Genomic DNA, 21798 nt, shown 5'->3' on the forward strand with positions numbered 1-21798 from the left:
ACTTAAGTGGGACATGGAACGATATTTGTGTCCCGGTTATAAAAATAGGCAGAAAAGACAAATGTGGTGTGGGGGAATGAGCTCAAGCGGTAGAGCGCTTGCTTAGCATGCAAGAGGTAGCAGGATCGACGCCTGCACTCTCCAGCTTCTTTTAATCCCTAGGCTACCAATGGTATCTGGTAAATACTTTCAGCGGATTTATCGCTCTTTATTTAACTCAGTTTCATCTTGTTATGTACATCTTTTTTTTTTTAAGGAAATTATACATAGTATTCCATGCAAAAGCGAAAAAGGAAGCGATTAGTCACAAGTGAGTTTTGCCAATACAGGTTTTGGGGCTTCAGCTCGAAGTCAATACAATGTATTTTTGTGGGGAAATCAAACTTTAGCCTTTTGGGTACAAAATATGAGGAACAGCCTGGAAATAGTGTCAGGAGGCAAAAGCAGGAGACTTGAATGTGCCAACCTTTTGCTTTTATTCACATTGACAACACATGGTCAGGTAGAGGATGAAAACGTGTCTTCTATCAGATTATGTGAGAGTTGGCCAGGCTCCCACCTTCACTTATACTCCTTCCTTACCTCTCTCCTGTGTAGGCGAGAGAGGTAAGGAGAGAGGTAAGGAAGGAGTATAAGTGAAGGTGGGAGCTGGCATATTAACTCTAGTGGTCGGATACACTCTCACTAAGAAAAGTGACATTTATTCCTTCTACTCATCTCTCTGAAAGCTCGTTCTGACAAAAATGTGCTCAAAATAAATGGGGACCTAGGTCTTCCTCTAATTTCCAAGATGAACCAAAATGTAAAAAAATGTATTTTTGAAATTGCAACACTATCCCCTATTTAAAGAAACTACATGAGGCGCTGTATTAACAACACATATGTTGACTAGCTCAACTGGCCCAAGCAGAGCTCAGAATGCTGGAGAGAGTGGTCTTTGGATAGATGACTCCAGGAAGCTCTTGTAGGTCCCTGGGACGTGCCCCTCTTTCCATCCTTCTTTCTTTCCCATCACTCAAATCTCTCTCTGACACCATTTGACTTCTCAGCATTGCCCTTTGTTAATCGTAATAGAAAGACAATGTTATTGATTACATGTTTTTCTATTTTATCTTCTTATTCAAAAATGATCTCAAAAATGAATGTCATAAATAATAAACATGTTGTTGAATTTTTGTCCCATAGGAGCAGCCTCTTTCATTCTCAGGATGTGCACTCCTGATAAACTGGGACCGTGAAGGAGGGACCTGAAGCTGCCCCAAACCACCTGCAGTTCCATGAAGGCCATGCCTCCACCCACTAATCACTCTGAAAGTAGTGTCCCTCCACTCTTCCCCAACCACATTTCCTTTTCAGGCAAAAACATTTCTATGGGTTTGTTAGACCCTAGCTTCTAATCCTTTCTTCAGTCTTTACTGATCTGAAGCCACTCTCTCCTTTGAGGCTTCTAAATTATCTGTATAGCCTTTCTCCATTCGGCAAATTTTCATCAGGCAAAAATCCTACTTGACGCTAGTTATACTCAGAGTAAAATAACTATGTTCCTGTCTTAAATGAGAATTCTTCACAGGTGGAAAGCAGATTTGGAATCCACTACAACTCCAAGGCAGTGGAGCTAATGTAGCCTCCCCTGGGCTACAGGGGAAGCCTTCTTCTGTGGGCCCGGGAATTGAAGAACTAGACAGGCATAAGAAGGACAAGTGTGGTGCCCAATGGAGCAAGAGAAGGGGGGAGGAAGGTGACAGGGAAGGGAAATGGCAGGAGAAGCACCTACACAGCAGACACGGTGTAGCCTGCATCTGTTTTTCCTTTTGGCTGAGAGATCCCTGAGCTCTGTGGTGACAATTTTCCATAATTTTTCACATAAAAAAATGAAGATTATAAACTATTTCTAGGCATTTTACCTGCATTACTATTAATATGTGTACAGCATCTAAAATAGGGCCTAGACGGCAATTGCACAGTACTATTACTTGCTATTGTTGTGGCACTTTCTATGTGGATCACTGGCCTCATCCACTGTGCCTGGTGCTGAAGAAGTGCTTCAGGAATGAATCCACAGATTGAGATGAAAATTCTCAAGCTTTCTCTTTCTCAACTCCTCCAAGGTTCCCCATCACTTTCTGAGTCCTGCAGGAGGAAAGTGCTATTGAAGATGCGGCGCGTATGGCGTGAAGTTCTGGGGCTGGGAGAAGCTGCCCCACTACTTCCGGGCGGCCTTGCCTGCAGGGAGCAGGTGAGGATCACAGCACTAGAGCGGGCTGGAATAGCTGTGCCCGCAAGCCAGGCAGTTCCGGGTGGTGCTTCTCCAACTGGAACGTGCTCTCTACTTCCGAGAGATGAAGAAGGCGAAATTGGGAAGTGAGGAGAGAGGTCTCCCTCATGACCTATTTTGGAAATCCGTATTCTTCACACTCTCAGGCTCGTAGAACTTTGCCCAAGGCAGTATCTGAGAAGCTCCGCCCTCAATCTTGTCCTGCCAGGGATTTGGCGGCCCAAAGTACCGGCAGGCTCCTGATAACCAGGAAAATGGGTGGGGTGTGGTGTATCCTCAATGGGGGATTAGCTCAGGCGGTAGAGCGCTCGCTTAGCATGCGAGAGGTAGCGGGATCGACGCCCGCATTCTCCAGTTCCTTGTCCGGTTTATGTCTCTTGGTTTGTATACCCGCTTCTTTCTCCTGTTGACAACGGCGGTGCTTCTCACCTGGGAGAAGATCAGAGGAACCTGCCCCCTCCCCCGATCACGTGTTTTACTGCTCCCCATGTAAGAGTCTTGTTGCCCCTGCTTCCATCCTCCCACGTTTTCCACTCCTGCCACAGGTTTGGCACTTCTAGCTACTCAGGTCTCAATGCAAATTTCCCGTCTTTAGACAAGTACAGCTAAAAGTGATGCCCACACGATCTCTCAATTCCTACTACATCTTCACAAATATCGTCTCCTCCAGAAAGCATGTCTTTAAGTTACTGGTTTGTTTTTCTCTCCCCTAGAGTGGGAGCTTCCTGAGTACCGAAACGCTGTCTATGTACACTGTGTTCAACTCGCTTCATCCCCATGTGTAGAGTTAAGGTTCTGTAAAATACGGTTACTGCCTTGAACAGGTAAGGAAACAGGGAGATCAAAGACAGGGCAATATTTAAAAACATTATCCTGCCACATTTCTCAAATCTTAATAATAGCATTCACTAATGTTTTTGGTTTTTCTTTGTGCTTTCTCCATATCCCCTTATTATTATTTTTTTTTTACATTTGGCTGACCATTTTACACTTCTTTTTCAAATGACCAATCAGATTTTGCAATTTTCTAGTTAATTCCTGTGTTTCCTTCACCATTCTATTTTCTTTTTTTTTTTCTTTTTCTTTTTTGTTTCGGGCTGCTGCTGCTGCTGCTGCTGCTGCTGCTGCTGCTGCTGCTGCTGCTGCTGCTGCTGCTTCTGCTTCTTCTTCTTCTTCTTCTTCTTCTTCTTCTTCTTCTTCTTCTTCTTCTTCTTACTTCTTATATATAATGCACTGATTTCTTCTCATGTTTTGTAACTTGGGTATTAAAAGGTGTAATTTAAAATGAGAAAGCAGTTTCTACAGAATCCTTAGAAATATGTCATTATAAGTCCCCATTTTCATTATATTCTAAGGAGCTTGAAGATATACTTTTGATTCTTTTCTAAACTGTGCATTCGAGAATTAATCTCTTCTTGTTTACTTTTATGTTCATTCTTTCAATGTTATTTTCTAATTTTTGTGTATCATTTTGTTTATCAACACATAAATATATACATTCACATAAGTATACGAGTTATATATACATGTATTCATGAATGGCAGCTGAAACACACATTAGTGCTAATATTGGTGACTAAAAGTTGGAGAACCAGACATTATGTACCTCATAAAGCGAAGCAATGGAAAGTGCACAAGCCCACCTATCAAATTGTCTTGTTGAAAGATTTGAGGCTGAATCTAAGTGAGCCTCTACTTGTAACTACCAGTTTACAAGAAATAGAGTAGATGAAGAAACATGTCAAGGGGCAGGAAATAGATACAATGAAATAAATACAACATAGAGGTGTTTCTAAGGATAAAAGGCCCAGTTCCTTCAACAATTAACTGGCATTAACTCTTTATGATACTATAAGGGTAAATATATGGCATTATACATTTGTTAAAAAAAAAAAAACCCAGGATGTATAACACAAAGAGCAAACTGTAATGTAAACTGTGGACTTCAGTTAACAATAATGTATTAGTACAACTGGTTTACCAGTTGTAACAAGTGTACCATACTGATGCAAGATGTTAATAATAGGGAAAATTGTAAGAGAGGGAGAGTGATGGAGTTTATGGAAATTCTATCTATTCTGATCAATTTTTCTTTAAACCCAGAACTTCTCTAAAAAATAATGTCTATCAATTAAAAAAAATAATATCCATAAAAGAAAGACCAGGGACCTTTTATGGATGAAAAGAGTCTTAAAAAACATAAAAATCTGTAGCTTTTACTTTATTATTTATAATCAGCCATTAAGAGAATTTTTTTTTGTATGGGTGACAATCAGAAAAAAAAGTTAATATTAGATCATATTTATGATCTATTACCAATTTGTTAACAACAAGTACATACACACATGCAAACACGGCCCTAAAATTTCCTAGTTCTCTCAAGCTATTGATTTCATCCTTATCTCTGCTGCTGAGTTCAAGAAAGTGAAATGTGTAGTGGGTATCTCTCCTTTCCAACCTTCCTTCCAGTTCACGACCTAGTGCTGTCCACTTGCATGGGATGTTTCTTTTCCATCACAATGCTCTGAGATAACTAAGTCAAGGGAAGTTTGTGCAGCCCTCCAGACCCTCCAGATTTCAAAGGAAAGCCCACCGCTGCTGGTCTGGGGGAGCTGATGGCCTATTCATGGATGAGATGGACTAAGGACAGTGGGAAGCACAATGGACCAACAGCATTGTTGGAGGCGACTGCGTGAGGAAGCAGGAGCCTAAACAACACTCTCCAGATACTGCGTGAACACTGTCTCCAGAGGGGTCTTGTAGCATCAAAAATTAAAGCTAAATGTTGATTTCTTTCTGGTAATTATTTTGTTCAGCAACCTGGAAAAACGAACAAAAAATATCTCATTCCCTTTCCTATCTAAAGTCTGAAATATTTAATTAAAATGATAAAATTTTAAAAAGTGCTTATTAGGCCAGGCTCGGTGGGAGGCCGAGGTGGGGGGCTGGGGCGGGGGGGGGGGGGGCGGGGGAAAATCACTGGAGGCCAGGAGTTTGAGACCAGCCTGGCCAACATGGCGAAACCCCGTCTCTACTAAAAATACAAAATTAGCTGGGCGTGGTAGCGCACGCCTGTAATCCCAGCTACTCCGGAGGCTGAGGCAGGAGAATCGCTTGAACCTGGAAGGTGGAGGTTACAGTGGATCGACATCGTACCACTGCACTCTCAAAAAAAAAAAAAGTCTTTATTGAAAGTTTCAAACTTAAAAGTGCTCTCACATATAAATAAAATCATTTTCTCTATATACATGGTTTTTGCAAGTGTACATGTCTAGACACCCTAGGAATGGTGGTGCCGTGGTGTGAACGTGGAGCCTGGAATGGCCAGCCCCAAAACCTCCTCCTCATCAACTGTTGACTCGTCAACAGTCAGTCAGTAATCAAAACTTCCTTAAAATACAAGAGCCGCAGAACATTCCGGGATATCTGTGCTACTTAACCTGGCAGTTCCTACTGTGTCTTGCCCCCGGTGTGACGTGCTCTCTTCCATGAAATTAATAACTGCGAACTGTAATGGGAACAAGGCACTTGATTGTCTCCGCACTCTTGCCCAAAGCGTTCTCTGAGATGTTTGGTAGTTATTTGGGTCCTTACTTGACCTTCGTGGCCTTAAAACAAAGGGAACATGGCATTTGTGAATCTGAAAGACTTGTGATAATTTTCTCATTTCCTCCTGGCTGTGTGCATCACCCTGAGTTTGCGGAGGGATCAGCCCTTTTTCAGAGCCCCCTCACGTCCTGAGTATCATCCTCAGAATGTGGGGCTTGGGCTCAATTTGAAGAGGGTGTGAGGGAGAGCCAAAATGCAGGGATTGTCCCACAGTGCAGTCCTGCTTTGTAAATCCCTTCCTCTGACTAGCTTGATTTTAGTCTCTGAGGATGGATGGGGTGGGATGGCTTTTCAGTACTTTCTGCTGAGACATTTTTGTATATTCATTTCTCTCTCAAGGAGCCTCTGTAACAAAAGAGAAAAAACTGTCTCGGGTTCTGTGTGTGGCACATGAGTTTGAAGGATTTCTGAGACTATTGTTCAGGACTGGCGTTACAGATGAAATATAGATTCAGGACCAGTGACGATGGGATCCTTGGCAGACGGACATAATGCCTCGTTAAGGACAGACTGCCCACCACTCTCTTTCTTTCTCTCTTTCCGAAATCATTTTCTATAAATTCCACTGGGTATCAGAACCTTCCTTAGGCTGACTGGCGCTTCGCAGTCTCCTCTCCAAGCCCGGATCTATTCCCCAAAATTCTCTCGTTCATGCTTCTAGCTTCTCTTCTTAGCTTCTCTAGGTTCGCGTCATCGGCTTTCCTTGTTTCCCAGGTTGAATCCCCAGTTCCGAGCGGCTCCTGTAACAGGGAGTGGGAGCCCACCCTCCCACTCGCCGTGCAGCACTCTGCATCTCTGAGAAGAAATTGACCACCCCAGCCCAGCACAGATTTTCTTCGTCTTTGAGCACCTGCTCGGAGTTCCCGCCCCTCGTCGCTCCTTGGTTTTCCCTCATTGCCTACATAGAGTCTGTTGGATGTCGGTCAAGGTATCCCCAGCCCCTGCCATGGGAACCGTTTGGGGAAAAACAGACCTGATTTATTTATACTTCAAAGATGCCCAATGATTCCCTGTCGTCTGTGTACCATAAAAATAAAAACAGATAAAAATAAGAAGATCAATGTATTCGACATCTACACCCAGGCGTACAGCTCTCAGATGATCAACTGGGAAGCGACTGTTGCCCACCCAGAGGGAAGAAAGGAGCAAAGCCGGAGGATGAGGACGCGGACCCTGCAGGCTGCTGCCTCCCAAGTGAGCGGGTTACAAATTCCGCTAACCCCAGCCCGCCACCACGCTATTGGCTATTTGAGGCATGTGGGGGATTCTTCCGGACTAGAAGTCTTGTGTTCCACCTGGTTTTTCGGGACCACTCAACATTCCTGAGCTCCATCCCTGCCAAGGTGGAGCCAGCACAGGACTGCAGGCGGAGTCTCCAGACTCATCCAGAAACAGCCACTGCGCGGAGCCGGGAGCGCGTGTCAAACGAGCACCCACAGACAGTCACTGTGGGAAAGCTCTGGGCCCGACAAGATTTCACTTGCTTGATATTTCAGAAAAGAAGGAATTATACCCCGGCAGTAAAGGGAATGTGGGTTACAGCCATAACAAGTACCAGGAAAATAAGCTTTCCTTGCAAAAGCTGCCCTCTCTGAGGCTCGAACTCAGGACCTTCAGATTATGAGACTGACGCGCTGCCCACTGCGCTAAGAGGACGACGAAGTACAACACCACGCCAGATTCCACAGGAATTTCCTAATTTCTTTCCCCAGGCGGGTTATTTTGGGACTTCAGTTTTCTTCGCCCAAGGTCGCTAGTTCTCCCAGATTATCTCCAATAGGCACGCGTAGGATCCTTTTTAGCCCATCGGAAGAACCGCACACTTGGAAGCCATAGTGTACTGAACAATTATGCCTGACCTCATTCTCTATTGATCTGGATCTTCGTCCCCTCAGATATATTAGGCAATATTAACTGTCCAGTTTCCTTAGTTGGAATAGCGGGCTTTCACTAAATGCTAGTTGAATGAATGACAAGCTCCCAAACATGCCTGCAGTTTACACTTACCTCTCTTAATTTAAATTTGCATTTCCACTTATGTCACCTGAGATAGTCCCCTCAAAATATCACCAACTGATTTTATGATGAGTCTTCATGTTTTCTTCACCTCTATGTTGCAAATACTCTATTAAAGATTTTATTTCCGTAATTTCATTTAGTCCAATTTATTTATTTATTTATTTGCCATAAATCTATACATCATTATCCCCATCTTACTGATGAAACTGAGGCTCAGCAGAACTAAATCCACAGCTGATAAGGGGCAAAACCAGATCTTGAAAGCAGATTTTGTTTTCCAAAAAGTGTGCTGCCCCCTTTCTCCCTCTAGATCATGTAATCTCCCCTTTTCCTCTCCACACCACCACACTCATTTGTTAAGCAAATAGCTATAGAATTTTAGATTCGTTGGTCCATTCAACAAACTTTAATTCACCACCTGCCATGTACCCGGCATTTATGTTCTAGATTTCCAAGGCATCCTTGGCCCTTTATCCCTCACATCCCTACAAACACCTTAAATCATCAGTTCTCAAAGTGCGGTGCCCAGACCCACCACATAATTCTTGAGGACACATTCCATTTCAGGTACTGTGCTACCTGAAGGCTTTGAGGATTCAGAAGAAATTGAGCCATCCCTGACCTCAGGAGCTGACAGGACAAACTGTCCTATCTGGTCCAGTTCCTATACTCTCAAACTTCCGGATTCTTATAAATGCATCTTTCTAAATATTTTATTTTGATACTGTAACTCCCATTCTGCACTAGTTTGCTAGGGCTGCCATAATAAATATCACAGACTGAGTGGCTTAACCAACAGAAAATTTTCTCAGTTCTGGAGGCTAGAAGGGTTGTTAGCTTTGGTTTCTCCTGAGGCCTCTCTCCTTGGCTCGCAGATGGTCACTTACCTTCTTGCTATATTCTCCCACGGTCTCTCTCTCTACACATATTTCCATCTTTTCTTACAAGAACACCTATTGGGAGTTAGGGTTTCGACATGAATTTGATGACAGGTGTGGCGGGACAAAATTCCACCATAACAGGCTGAAAGTTGTTTACATTTTCACCTTCATATTTGCAGTAGACTTTGTTACTGGAAAGCACTACTTGCTTTTTTTTTTTTTTTAACAAGTATTTTAAAGCCCCTTAATTAAACAGACCATATACCTTTCCTTATCTAGGAATTCCCATTCCAGTGCCTGGTCCACACATCCATTATTTCTCCTCATCTCCATTCCTCAAGGCCCATTCTTGATTCTTTCATTCTTATTTGAAAGAATGTAGCATGGAGGAATGTAGCATACTAGTTTTTCCCTCGGAATTGCATGACTCATTGTCAGTAACTATCTTATGGTTTTTGCTGTTATGACATTTAGTATGGATGTGTGCTATCTTTCATTAATATCCTCCATCTAGTAGTCACTGTTTCCATAAGGAAGCGCAGCCAGTGTGAACTACAGTCCAAAACCTCACATATGCATAGACTGGTTATGTAGTCTAAAGAAATTCCTGGCTCTGAGTCCTAATTCTGAAGGTAGTGGTAAACTTCAGTCCTTTGGTGTCTTATTCACTTAGGTTCATGCCAAGCTTATGGGGCCCAATGCAGGTCCCAGGAAAAGGAGGGAGGGATGTAATGCTAAACCTGTTCCTATTTCTACCCTCCAGGTTTGTTGTTTTGTTGTTTGTTTTTCAGGTGGAAGCTCAACAGCATCCATGCCGTGGGTGATTGATGCTATGTTTCTCTAATGTTAGCAGTATCTTTTTCTAATGAACTCTCTCCTTGATGATCTCTTGTCATCTGTCTTGGCCAATGTCAGTAAGGGGTTTGCATGTAAAAATGCTCATAGGTACTTGAGATGTTCATCTTTTCCTCCTTGTTTGGGTGAATTGTTTCTTTCTTAATTTAGGGAAGTCCCTTCTCTCCATTTTCATATTCCAAGCCAATATGCTTCTCTTAAAAAACCTCTCCTTCATGCTACAGCGTCTCCAGACTCTTTTCAGGTCTTGGCTTAGATCTTTGAGGGGAAATTTTTGCAACAACTACTTTCTGCTTTGCTGCACACCTCCATTTAAGCTCAAATACAGACCCAAAATGATAAAATATATATATATATATATACATTTGCATCTCCAGATATATACCTCAGTGCAAATAGAAAACTGTGGACAATAGAGCAGTGATTATCTGCTTTCTGCTCTGGTTTTGTACAGTCTTTATGTAGTAATTTGTTGAAAGCAGATAAGTGGGAGCTATAGGCCAGAACAGGACATTATTCTATGAGAATAATTGGGGCACATGAAATTTATGATTTATTCATAGAATACATACTTTTTATTTTATTTGCCATTTCTAAATAGAAGTTACATCTCATTTGCACTCATACTCAGAAATCGGAAATGTTGGGAGGAAAGCTGAGGCAGGGCTTGCATGTCTGACATAATGTAAAAGAGTCTTGGAACATGTCCTGATTCCAGGGTCTAAAACCCCTCGTGGCCTTTGGAACACCAAACTCTGTGCTAAAGGGTGGAAGGCTGCCCTGCCACACCACAATCTAAGCCCAGGGCATACAACCCCTCATGGCCTGGATGGAATCCAGGGCTCAGGGTATAAAACCCCTCGTGGCCTCTGGAATGTGTCTAGACTTGCTGGCTCCTTGCTTCTAGCACTCCCAGGATCATAAAACAATTGTATCTTAAACTAGAAGAACATGTTCCCCATTATCTCAAGTAGCAGAACGTGTTCCATATGCTCAAAGGAAATGCTAAACCATCACAGCTATAGCTCATGCGCTTGATGCACTGCTTCCTTTCAACCCCCACATCCTCACCACCTGCTTCTTTTTTGATCACCAATAAATAGTGTGGGCTTCCAGAGCTTGGGGCCTTTGCAGCCTCCACACTAGCTTGGGCCCCTTGGACCCACTTTATGCACTCTTAAACTTGTCTTGTCTCATTCCTTTGACTCTGCCGGACTTCGTAGCCCCCACGGCCTGGGGTTGGGTCTGGCCATCCCAACAGGAAATGCCAAGTGGCTTCTTTATATTACGCACTACTATGGTTTGAATACCCCCTTCAAACCTCATGTTGAAATTTGATCCCTAATGTTAGAGGTGGGACCTAGTAGAAGGCATTTGGGTCATGAATAGATGAATGCCCTCCTTCTGGGGTGAGCGTGTTCTCACTCTATTAGCTGTTAGAGCTGGTTGTTAAAAAGAGCTTGGCACCTCTCCCCCAACTTGCCTCCTCTCTTGCCATGTGACCTCTGCACAAACTAGCTCCCCTTCAACTTCTGCCATGAATGGAAGTAGTCTCCAGGCCCTCACCAGGTGTAGATGCTGGTGCCAAGCTTCATGTACGGTCTGCAGAACTGTGAGCCAAATAAGCCATTTTTTCTTTATAAATTACCCAGTCTCAGGTGTTCCTTTTAGCAACACAAAGTAGACTAAGGTGTGTACATTTGTCTACATTTTTGTACTTGTCAAATGTGGTTAGAATACCAAATGAGGTACTGCCTCACAGATCCCTGAGATGTCATTACTTGGCATAACAAAATCATAATATAGATATCATAATAATGCATAAGCAGACAGGAAAAAATCATAATAATAACAAAACTCATTAAGGGATAGCCACGTAAGTTTATCAGTTAGTTCTCTCTAAACTCTGTAATATGAATGTGGCCAATCTCTGGGATTTAATAATACAAAAAATATGTTTTGGTCTCCCAGTGTCATTTTAATCTTATTCAGTAGGATATATTCTTTCCCTACCTCCATATGAAGACATACACAATTTTATGCCTCATCCCAGGCAATACAGTCTCAGTCTCAAAGTTAAGATGCTGAGCTCCATGTAACACTCTAAAATTTAAACTTGACAGAAAGACCAGATCTCTTCCTTTACCTACTGGGGCTGTTGAGTCAGCTAGAACTATTTGGATAGTTTTCTAAGGAAAATGTTTCATCTCTCTTTTCTTACCCTAACATTCTACCATTTGTTAACCACTGTTCTGAGACTTCTGTGTTTCAGTTGTGGTGGAAGATGAGTTAAAGCCAGGGAGGGGTGGTGGGGAGAATAATAAAGTTCTTACTTTTAAATGGTGTTGTCATTAGCCAGTGTCATGCTTTCCATTCAGCTGTTTGAATACGAACAATTTTTTTAATACGATCCATGATTGTGGATTCTCATGTGCATTTCCCTTGATGATGATGTACTCTCCTGTACCCCCTTCTTTATGACTGCTTTTCCAGCCACTGCAAAACTCAAAGCTTCCTTTTGCTTCTTTTTCCTTAGCTACGTTCATCCTTCCACACAGCCCACTGGGACTGGCTCAAAGTTGACCTCATGCTAGTGCTCCCTCTCTCCTGATTCCCACACCTGTCTTGTGGGAAAGGCCTACATCTGGTTGTCCCTGAAAAGCCCTGGGACTACAGGCCAATCCCAATATAGAAGGAACTTCAGGCAGTCAATCTGCCCATTTCTCCCCTTTACATTTCTCATGCATCTAACTACCGTATCTCCCATATTTTGGTGCCAGTGATTGAACTTGTTGGCACCTGTATTAGTCCATTGTCACACTGCTATAAAGAACTACTGGAGACTGGGTAATTTATGAAGAAAAGAGGTTTCATTGACCCACAGTGCCACAGGCTGTATAGGAAGCATGGCTGGGAGGCCTCAAGAAACTTACAATTCATGGCGGAAGGCGAAGGAGAAGCAAGCATGCCTTACCATGGCAGAGTCGGAGAGAAAGAGCGAAGGGGAAAGTGTTACACACTTTTCAACAACCAGATCTCAGGAGAACTCACTCATTGTCATGAGAACAGCATGAGGGAAATCTGTCTGGAACAGGTTTGTGAACCCATTGAGGTGTTCATCCAGTGCTGTTTCAGAGAAATCTCTATTTCAATCTATTCCTATACATTAGTTACTGAAAAACAACAGACAATCACAAAAACAAGTTGACCTTTTTGTGATCCTTGAGCCCAGTTGCGAAGGGCCCTCGTGACCGGGCCTCATGCCAAGCAACTCGTTACAAAAAGAACTAGGGTTCCAGACTGGGCTGAAGCTTCATGAGACTTCTCCTCGTCTGTGCGCAGACAGGTGGCCAACTCTGGAGCCCAGGCTGTTGCTTCCCGGTCTGTTGGTGAATCCTCCATAGTCTGGTGAGTGTACATATATATGTGTATATATATATATGTCTTTTTCCTTCCCATTGCAATTTGCTTATTATATCAGTCTGCTTATTATTTCAATTTGCTTACTATATCATTTGCTTATTATATCTGCATTGCCATTTACGTGGGATAAAGGTTCTTTACCCTTAAAGGTATTGTGTGTGTGTCTTTTCTTCTCCCCTTACACGTCTTCCACACAGAACATGTACACATGTATCTACAGGTGCATGTGTGTATGTAGACGTGATTGCACCTGTGTTTATGTATACATGTCTGTGTACACCACATGCATGTGTAAATGTATGTGTACACGTGTATGCATGTGTGTATGCATACAGGCATGTACACATATGCACAAAGGTATCTACACATACATGTGTATACATGCATGCATGCATGTTTATGTATACATGCATGTACACCGTATGTATGTGTGTATGCGTGTGTGTATTTGCGGACGCATATGCATATGCATACATGCATGTACTTGCATGTGCACACGTAGCTGCACATTCACCTGAGTGTGTATACATGTATATACACGTGTGTGCATGTGTGAGTGTGTACAGATATGTACACATGCATGTGCAAATGCATGTGGGTGTGTGTGCATGGATGTATGTGTATCCATGTATTGTGTACACAGTATGCATGCATGTATGTGTGTAGATATATGTGCAGATACACATGTGCTTACATGTCTGCATGCATGTGTGTGCATGTGTATGTGTTTACCTACTTACGTGTGTATGCACGTGTGTACTCATGCATGCGCACACATATGCGTACATGTATGCATTGTGCACATGTGTGCACATATGTTTGTATGAATAATGTATATATACATACACGTATACACCATGTATACCAGCCTACAAATGCATCTGTGCACACACGTGAAAGCATGTGTATGCCTGAATACAAGTGTCCATATTTATGTGTGCACATCCACACATACATGTCTACACACACACGTGTGCACACATGCATGTGCACACACAAAAATTTGTGTGCAAATACATGCATGCACTCACATGCATGCATGACATATATGTGTACATGGATATGTGGGTATACCTGCATGTGCATACACACGTGCACTTGCATACACACATGCACCCATAATACATGTATATATACACACATGTTTACACACAAAAGCACGATGCATACATGTACTCAAACATATATGTGCATACGCACGTACTTGTGCATACAAATGCACATGTCTACCCACACATGCATTCAGACGTCTGTGCACATGTATACATACACTTATACGTACAAACATAGAAACACATATACACTCATACATGTGTGCACACTCGCATACGTACACACATGCATGTGTACAAATACATGTGTGCGTCTGCATGCATTTGGGCATATTCATTGATTGTGTACAGAGTATGTATGTGTGCATGTATGTGTGTATACGCATATGTGTAGATGCATATGTGTACGTTAACATGCATGTACACTCATGTAAACATGCATCAACACATTTGTACACGTATTTATTCGTGTATCAGGTTTGTATACACGTACCTAAACATGCATGCGAGCATTCGTGCATGTATGTACACGGGAATGCATATGTGTATGCATACGTGTATGTACACATATAAGCACAGGCATCTACACGTGTGCATGCACACCTATGTGCACACTTATGTATACATGTATGTGCACGTGCATAAATGCATTAAGAAAGAAACAATTCACCCAAACAAGGAGGAAAAGATGAACATCTCAAGTACCTATGAGCATTTTTACATGCAGACCCCTTACTGACATTGGCCAAGACAGATGACAAGAGATCATCAAGGAGAGAGTTCATTAGAAAAAGATACTGCTAACATTAGAGAAACATAGCATCAATCACCCACGGCATGGATGCTGTTGAGCTTCCACCTGAAAAACAAACAACAACAACAACAAACCTGGAGGGTAGAAATAGGAACAGGTTTAGCATTACATCCCTCCCTCCTTTTCCTGGGACCTGCATTGGGCCCCATAAGCTTGGCGTGAACCTAAGTGAATAAGACACCAAAGGACTGAAGTTTACCACTACCTTCAGAATTAGGACTCAGAGCCAGGAATTTCTTTAGACTACATAACCAGTCTATGCATATGTGAGGTTTTGGACTGTAGTTCACACTGGCTGCGCTTCCTTATGGAAACACTGACTACTAGATGGAGGATATTAATGAAAGATAGCGCACATCCATACTAAATGTCATAACAGCAAAAACCATAAGATAGTTACTGACAATGAGTCATGCAATTCCGAGGGAAAAACTAGTATGCTACGTTCCTCCATGCTACATTCTTTCAAATAAGAATGAAAGAATCAAGAATGGGCCTTGAAGAATGAAGATGAGGAGAAATAATGGGTGTGTGGACCGCGCATTGGAGTGGGAATTCCTAGATAAGGAAAGGCATATGGTCTGTTTAATTAAGGGACTCTGAAATACTTGTTAAAAAACCAAAAAAAAAAAAACAGCAAGTAGTGCTTTCCAGTAACAAAGTCTACTGCAAATTTCTTTCTGTACATGGGAAATAAGGACTGTGGGACACTTTGGGTGGATCCCAGCACCTAGAGTTGGATCTGATCAAAAAGAAGTGCTCAGTAAACATTACCTACTGCTTTGGTTGCCTTCCCCCTGTGGAGTGCTGGCCTCCTGGATTGAGCTTGCATCATAGGTGTTCAGTAGGAACTTGCTTAGTGGATTTACAGGTTGAGGTTAGAACCCATCAGGATTCTTTTCCTGGAAAGAACAGGCATGTGTTCTTCCCTTCCCTCTAAGTTTTCACATAGACACTGGGTGAGGAAAGAGCCCTAAATTGCTTGAAAAATTGATTGCTCTTTGAGCAAAGCAAGAAACCCTCCTATGGAAGGGCATCATTTGGGCATATATCGGAGTCTCAATACAAAGATGAGTGCTCAAGAGGTCAAGATGCTTAAGCAGAGAATCTGACCAGAATGTTCGTGGTACAGAGAAACAATCTTTCTGGGAGAAAGAAGACAATTGAGGCTTTCGAATATAAGCTAAATAAGCTTCAAAGGGTATACAAAAAAGAATCAGATACAAATCCTTTACTACATTCTTTTGTACAAATCAATTTTTGTCTAGAAAATCATACCTTACTATGCATCCCTATTATGTTCCTCCACCATCTATTTTGTTTTTTTAAGCGTTATTTCATTTTCATGTCCGGAGAAGCTTGTTGCTACAACTACATGAGCAAGACAGCCGGTAGCAACAGAAATGCAGTAATATCTCTCCTCAGACCTTGAAAGCATTTTCCTTAAAGGTGAACAATATTCCGCATACAAGGACTTTTTCAGGACTATGTGCCAGAAATTATACTGAATGTTTCTTAATTTTTACGTAAATCGGTCAATATAGTTTTTCAGCTTCCCCAAGTATTATTACCCCAGTGTTATAAATGACACTGAAGTAAAGGGCATATCACTCTCTTTATTCTGTGTAGGTGTGTCTGCTTACAGCTAAGGATTTCCTAAATTATAGTTTTGTAAACATTAGTTCTAAATCATTGTGATCACTTGAATTTTGAAAATGTCAAAACCAATCACATTTATGTAGTAGAAAATACAGGTTTGAGGTGCATTGGCTCACTGTTTTATTTACTATGGATCAGTGGAGTAGAAATTCCCATCGCAGGAGAGGGTTCATTCCTGTCTCTCAGCCTCAGCAAAGTTAAACATTTCAGACCTTGCCTGACTTTGGATCTATTGCGCATGCTCTGTCGTTTACCACTATCCAGTCCTGGGGGCATATAGAGCCACTCAGAGCCTTAGAGGTACCTTCAGCGAAATGGAACCAATCACCATATAGTGTAGCCTATTGTTCATCTGACCAAAATGCACTATGTTGAGATAGCATGGATTCTACAGACCTGTGAAGCCCATTTGGACCACAAGACACTCTTTCCATCATGCCTGCACACATATCCCTCACTCTTCATTGATTCATGCAGACTTTTAAAAGTATTTAGCAATAAGCATCCTACCCCCAAGAAGCTTATGATCTCATGGAGAAGATGGCCAAGCAACAGACAATCCCAACATGGTGAATGCCGCTAAAACAAATGCGTACCTGGATCTCCGTGAGTGCTAGGAGGAAAGCAACCCAAACTCAGAAAAGTAGGAGAGGTGTCAGGGAAGACATTTTCCAGAAGATGGTTTCGTGTCTAACAAAGCCGTGAGACGAGCAAAGAGGAGGTGAAAGGCTCAGCGTTCTATGGGGACATTTCCTTAAGTCCAGTATCTCTCGAGTTGAGTGTGGGAAGCTAAAAGAGAGGAAATAGAAATGAAAAATGGGAGTTCTTGAGAGGCTTTACTTACCCTGCACAAGCCAAGGACAGGTCTGCGGGAAGTAAGCAGATGCACAGTTAGGAAAGCCCATATCAGGAGTTAGTCACGACAGAGAAAGATTTGTACACTTTGGAAATCGTAAAAGGATGAAAAGCCCAGGTTCTTATTTCCGTGTTTTCGCCTGTTTTTCACGTTCCTCCCGTATTTCAATTTCTTTCTGGAATCTCAGCTCTCTTCATCATCTGCTCTTGCAGGAACACTAAACTGGAAACGCAACCCTACGACTCAGCGAACTATGTCCCATCAAGATTACTGGGTACAAATACATTTACTTTCGTGTTCTCTTGTGACTGTCTGTATCACTGCACACAGTTGTTACTGTGAAACAAGCATTAAAAGTCTGTGTAGATTACTGAGTACATATACATGTCTTTTCTTGTTCTCCCGTGACTTTTGATATCACTGCACACAACTGTTACTGTAAGATGAACATTAAAAAAAAAAAAACCACGTTTGGCCGGTACGGGGATCGAACCCGCGACCTTGGCGTTATTAGCACCACGCTCTAACCAGCTGAGCTAACCGGCCCCGCTTACTAAAAGTCACCCTAAATCTCTTGAGAAGTTTAAAGGCGAACGTTATTCCAATCACCAAAGAAACTTTTCTGAACTTCTCGGAACTGGAAAGAACCTGCGATCTTTGCTAACTTGTTTACGATCCTCGGCAAATTTCTCCGAACCCTGACATTTCAGTTAAAATACAATTCTGCGGAAGGAAAGTTCAAACGTCACCTGCTTCAGTGTTTCACGACAAAGGGTTTCAGTGACCACCCTTTTAAACGCAACGCCATCACCGTCCGCCGGTACTGTGGCCTGCCCTTATCACTCCTTTCTACTTTGCTTCCGTAGCTTCTGAGCGACCCGTGAAGAAATTGACGGAAAACGGAAGGAATTACCGCCAGTTTCTTTCCACGGGCCGTCAAGGCCAATATAAGTCCCCACCCAGGCTCCTCTGCTCGTAACTTCTAGCACGATTCCCACTGTATTCGCCCATGTTTCCCAAAAGTGAGTATTTGATCCCTACCCCACCCCATTTTTAGAAAACTCAGGAAAACGCTCTCGTATTTCTATCTGAAAAGGACACTTTAGAGAAATACGTTCCATTACAGTCTTTATGTTCGCACTGTATTCCTTCTCGATGAAACAGGCATAAGTCCATTGGTATTTTACGCACGACAAGACAACTTTGAAGCCCGACTCATGACCTTTAGATTAAGAAACACTCTCCGGGAGCTCTGCTGATCGCTGGGTCTTACGAGGTTGATGCCTTCTGTCCCCAAGAGAACTATTTCCCTGCGTGTTTCCGCCTGGCTGCCCACTTCTCCAGTAGAGAAACAGCTGTTCCTCGGGATTCATTTTTGGAAGTTCTTTGGGTCCTGGGTAATGGGGCCGCATCCTGCAGCATCGACAAGGTGGTTGAATACGCAGGAACACCCACAGTACCCAGGGACTAATAAATAGCTCAATAGATACGTTTGGAATAATTAAATAAAAGAAGTCTCAACCAACCCCCTTGCCGTATTACAGATGGTCCAGCTCTCTGCCTAGACTATTGTGCTAATGTCCTGTTCCTTCTCCCGGCTTTTGAACTAGATTCTCACCTCTCTCCAATCCATCTTTCGCAGGGCTGGCCTGTCTTTCCGCGTCACTTCTGAAATTCTATCCATTGCCGCCTCTGTGCAAACCGACTCTGGTTAATACTTCAGTCGGTATGGCTCCCCTCTTCCGCACTTTGCACTGCGAGAAATGCCCTTCCTTGAGGCAGCTGGAGGCCTCCTCCTCCTGAGAGCTTAATTGTGGACACAGCCTTGAGTAGAGGGGAAAAGGAAAGAAGGCTGGGAGACAATCGGGGAAAAACACACACCTTTGGTCCGGTTTGAAAGCTGGCGCCAGAAAAGGAAAAAGAAAAAAAACACGCTCCGGAAGTGTCTGAGATTGCTGCGGCCATAAAGCAGAGCACTAACCGTGGTACTGATACGGGAGGGGCGCAAGACTCCACCCCCGGGCCTGTGCCCATGAACCTAGGTGAGGACGGGCACTTCATCCTCCGCGCCCAAATGTTGCATTTCCCAAGACCACCCTGGCCCGCCACGCCCCCATCCTGTGCCTATAAAAGCCCCCGAGACCCTAGCGGGCACAGACACAAGCGGTTGGACATGAAGAGGAACACACCGGCGGGAGAACACAGAACACCCACCCTCTCTTTTAGTCACCCTGGAGGCCTCGGAGAAGGCGGTTTCAGTGATCCGTGAAGAGACCCTGAGTCTTTTACATCCCGGAGAATGACAAGAGAGTACCTGGGCGACGTAACTTTCTGGGTTTTCCGGAGATGCGGTTTTCTACACGCCAGGGGCCAAGCCTGAGAAATAGGTGGACGGCAAGGACAGGAGCTCTCTCCGCGCCACAAACGCCCCTGCTCATACCTGGGTTCCTTGATTTTCCTGCCTATATAACCGAGCCACCCATGGCCGGGCTCCGAGCTCTCATTCTGCGGACTGGGACAAAGGGGTTAACTGTGATGTGCTTTGTATAACCCCAGGATTCTGCACTTGCCCAAGGGCGAGGTGCAAATCCAAAATCACGCACAACTGAACGCCGAGATCAGCTGAGTCCTGAGTGCCTCACGACACAAAATCCGTATGATTTTAAAAAGCGCTGTATTTGTGCTGACAATGCATGTCAGATCCCATCTGTCTTTAGCTCAATGTGTGACGTTAGACACGTCGTTTTGCTCCTCAACTTTCTTATTTGGAAAAAAAAAAAAAAAAAACGAGTGTTCTAGATTTGCAGAGGGCCTTTTCAGAGCTAAGTTCCAGTAGCTATACTGTAAGTTGAACTCGGGCAGTCCTGTTGGTGAGGAAAAGGACAAATTGAGAAATGAACAAACAGAAGTTGCAAAAGCCCTGTGACTTACAGCACAGGACAAGTCTACAAACCCTGCCATGCCACACTAAGCTCAAATTGTTTTAACACCAGCTTACTCAGACCCGATGATCCAAGGTAAGACCAAAGCCAAACGGATCCAGCAACTCTGCGCAGATCTTCATGTTCCAGCAGCTAAGTTCCACTGAATAAACCTATGATTCGCCTAGTTTAGAAATTGTCTAGTCCCTCCTGAGAAGGACCTTACTAACCTTCCCCCTAAAAGTGTTCTATGAATAGCTCCAGTCCCCAAACCCTTTAAATTCTGGTCTCTGACTCACCCTTGTTTTAGGCAGTACTGGGACTCCATAGAGGTACGGCCCTTTGCTCAGCAAGTTTAATAAATCCAAGGTAGTAGAATCAATTTGTTTTCTTGGTCGTCTTGTTTTGAGGGAGTGGGTCTTCTAAATGTTGGTTCTGATCCCTGCCTATGGATATTTATGAATAAATAGATATTTGCACTCCATCATTATGTGGAGCTACAAGTGTTAAATTTAACTATCTAATTACCTCTAAAATAACCACTCAATTCAACAATCTGAAACGTATCTAATTAGTTCCACATCCTGGAATGAAGGGATTTAATAGGTAATAACAGGTCTCAGTCTCTAATGGAGACATAATCACACAGACACCAGATGAAAGATGAGTAAAGTGGAAAGCAGTAGGTAGAACAATAATTTGCTTTATGCTATGATTTTTGGAGTGAAGCAAGAAAATTAATCAAGGAAACAAAGAAGAAATCCAAGACGTAGTAGTGTTGGATTTGCATTTTTGTCATATGACACTACTTCTATTTTACAGGATTCACTTGGTCTCCATCTGACCTCCTCAGAGTAGACTGCTCTTTCCCAATCACTCCTGCAATTACCCTAGGAGATGTGTGATCCTAAAGTAAGGGGGAGTTTTAAATTTCCTTCTAAGTACACCTGCATGATGCCATTAGTCAGGGCAGGGTAGCTGAACAAACTCAGCTCTGAATCCTTTAAGCAGAGGTAATAATTACTGACACTATTTAATCGGATTCCGAACATGATGTGCCACTTTTCCTTTTGCGTCTGAAGTGACACCAGCCATTTTCACAGTTTCTTCCACCAGGAGGTCCTGGGAGAAAAGTGATAAAGGTAGATTCAAGAATGGTTAGTTTGATAAGAGAAATATAAAGGCAAGTATCTTTTTCACTCAGTTCACCTTGGTTCTAAGAGTGGGTCTATATAAAGAAATGGAACATGCTTCTGCTAATTAATATTTAGGCAGAAAAAGTCATGAATTCCACTACAAACCCATGTCCCTTCTTCCGAAGACATGAGAAACTGATGAGGGTATTCTTTCTTCTGTCGGTAAAACAAAGTCTGGATATAGATTGCAATATTAGCAGTGCCATGGTGCAGAATTTCTCAAAATTAACACTTTTTA

At 42.9% G+C, this 21798-nt stretch overlaps 2 non-coding genes across 2 annotated transcripts; both read right to left on the bottom strand.

The window, feature by feature from the left end:
* Window positions 1-7467: 7467 nt before the first annotated feature.
* Window positions 7468-7540, bottom strand: TRNAM-CAU (transfer RNA methionine (anticodon CAU)). Its single transcript has one exon. It is a non-coding gene; the product is annotated as a tRNA-Met (tRNA).
* Window positions 7541-17915: 10375 nt separating this feature from the next.
* TRNAI-AAU (transfer RNA isoleucine (anticodon AAU)) lies at window positions 17916-17989 on the bottom strand. Its single transcript has one exon. It is a non-coding gene; the product is annotated as a tRNA-Ile (tRNA).
* Between the last annotated feature and the right edge of the window lie 3809 nt (window positions 17990-21798).

Source organism: Pan troglodytes, chromosome 5 (genome assembly GCF_028858775.2).
Source record: "Pan troglodytes isolate AG18354 chromosome 5, NHGRI_mPanTro3-v2.0_pri, whole genome shotgun sequence".
NCBI classification, from domain to species: Eukaryota; Metazoa; Chordata; class Mammalia; order Primates; family Hominidae; genus Pan; species Pan troglodytes.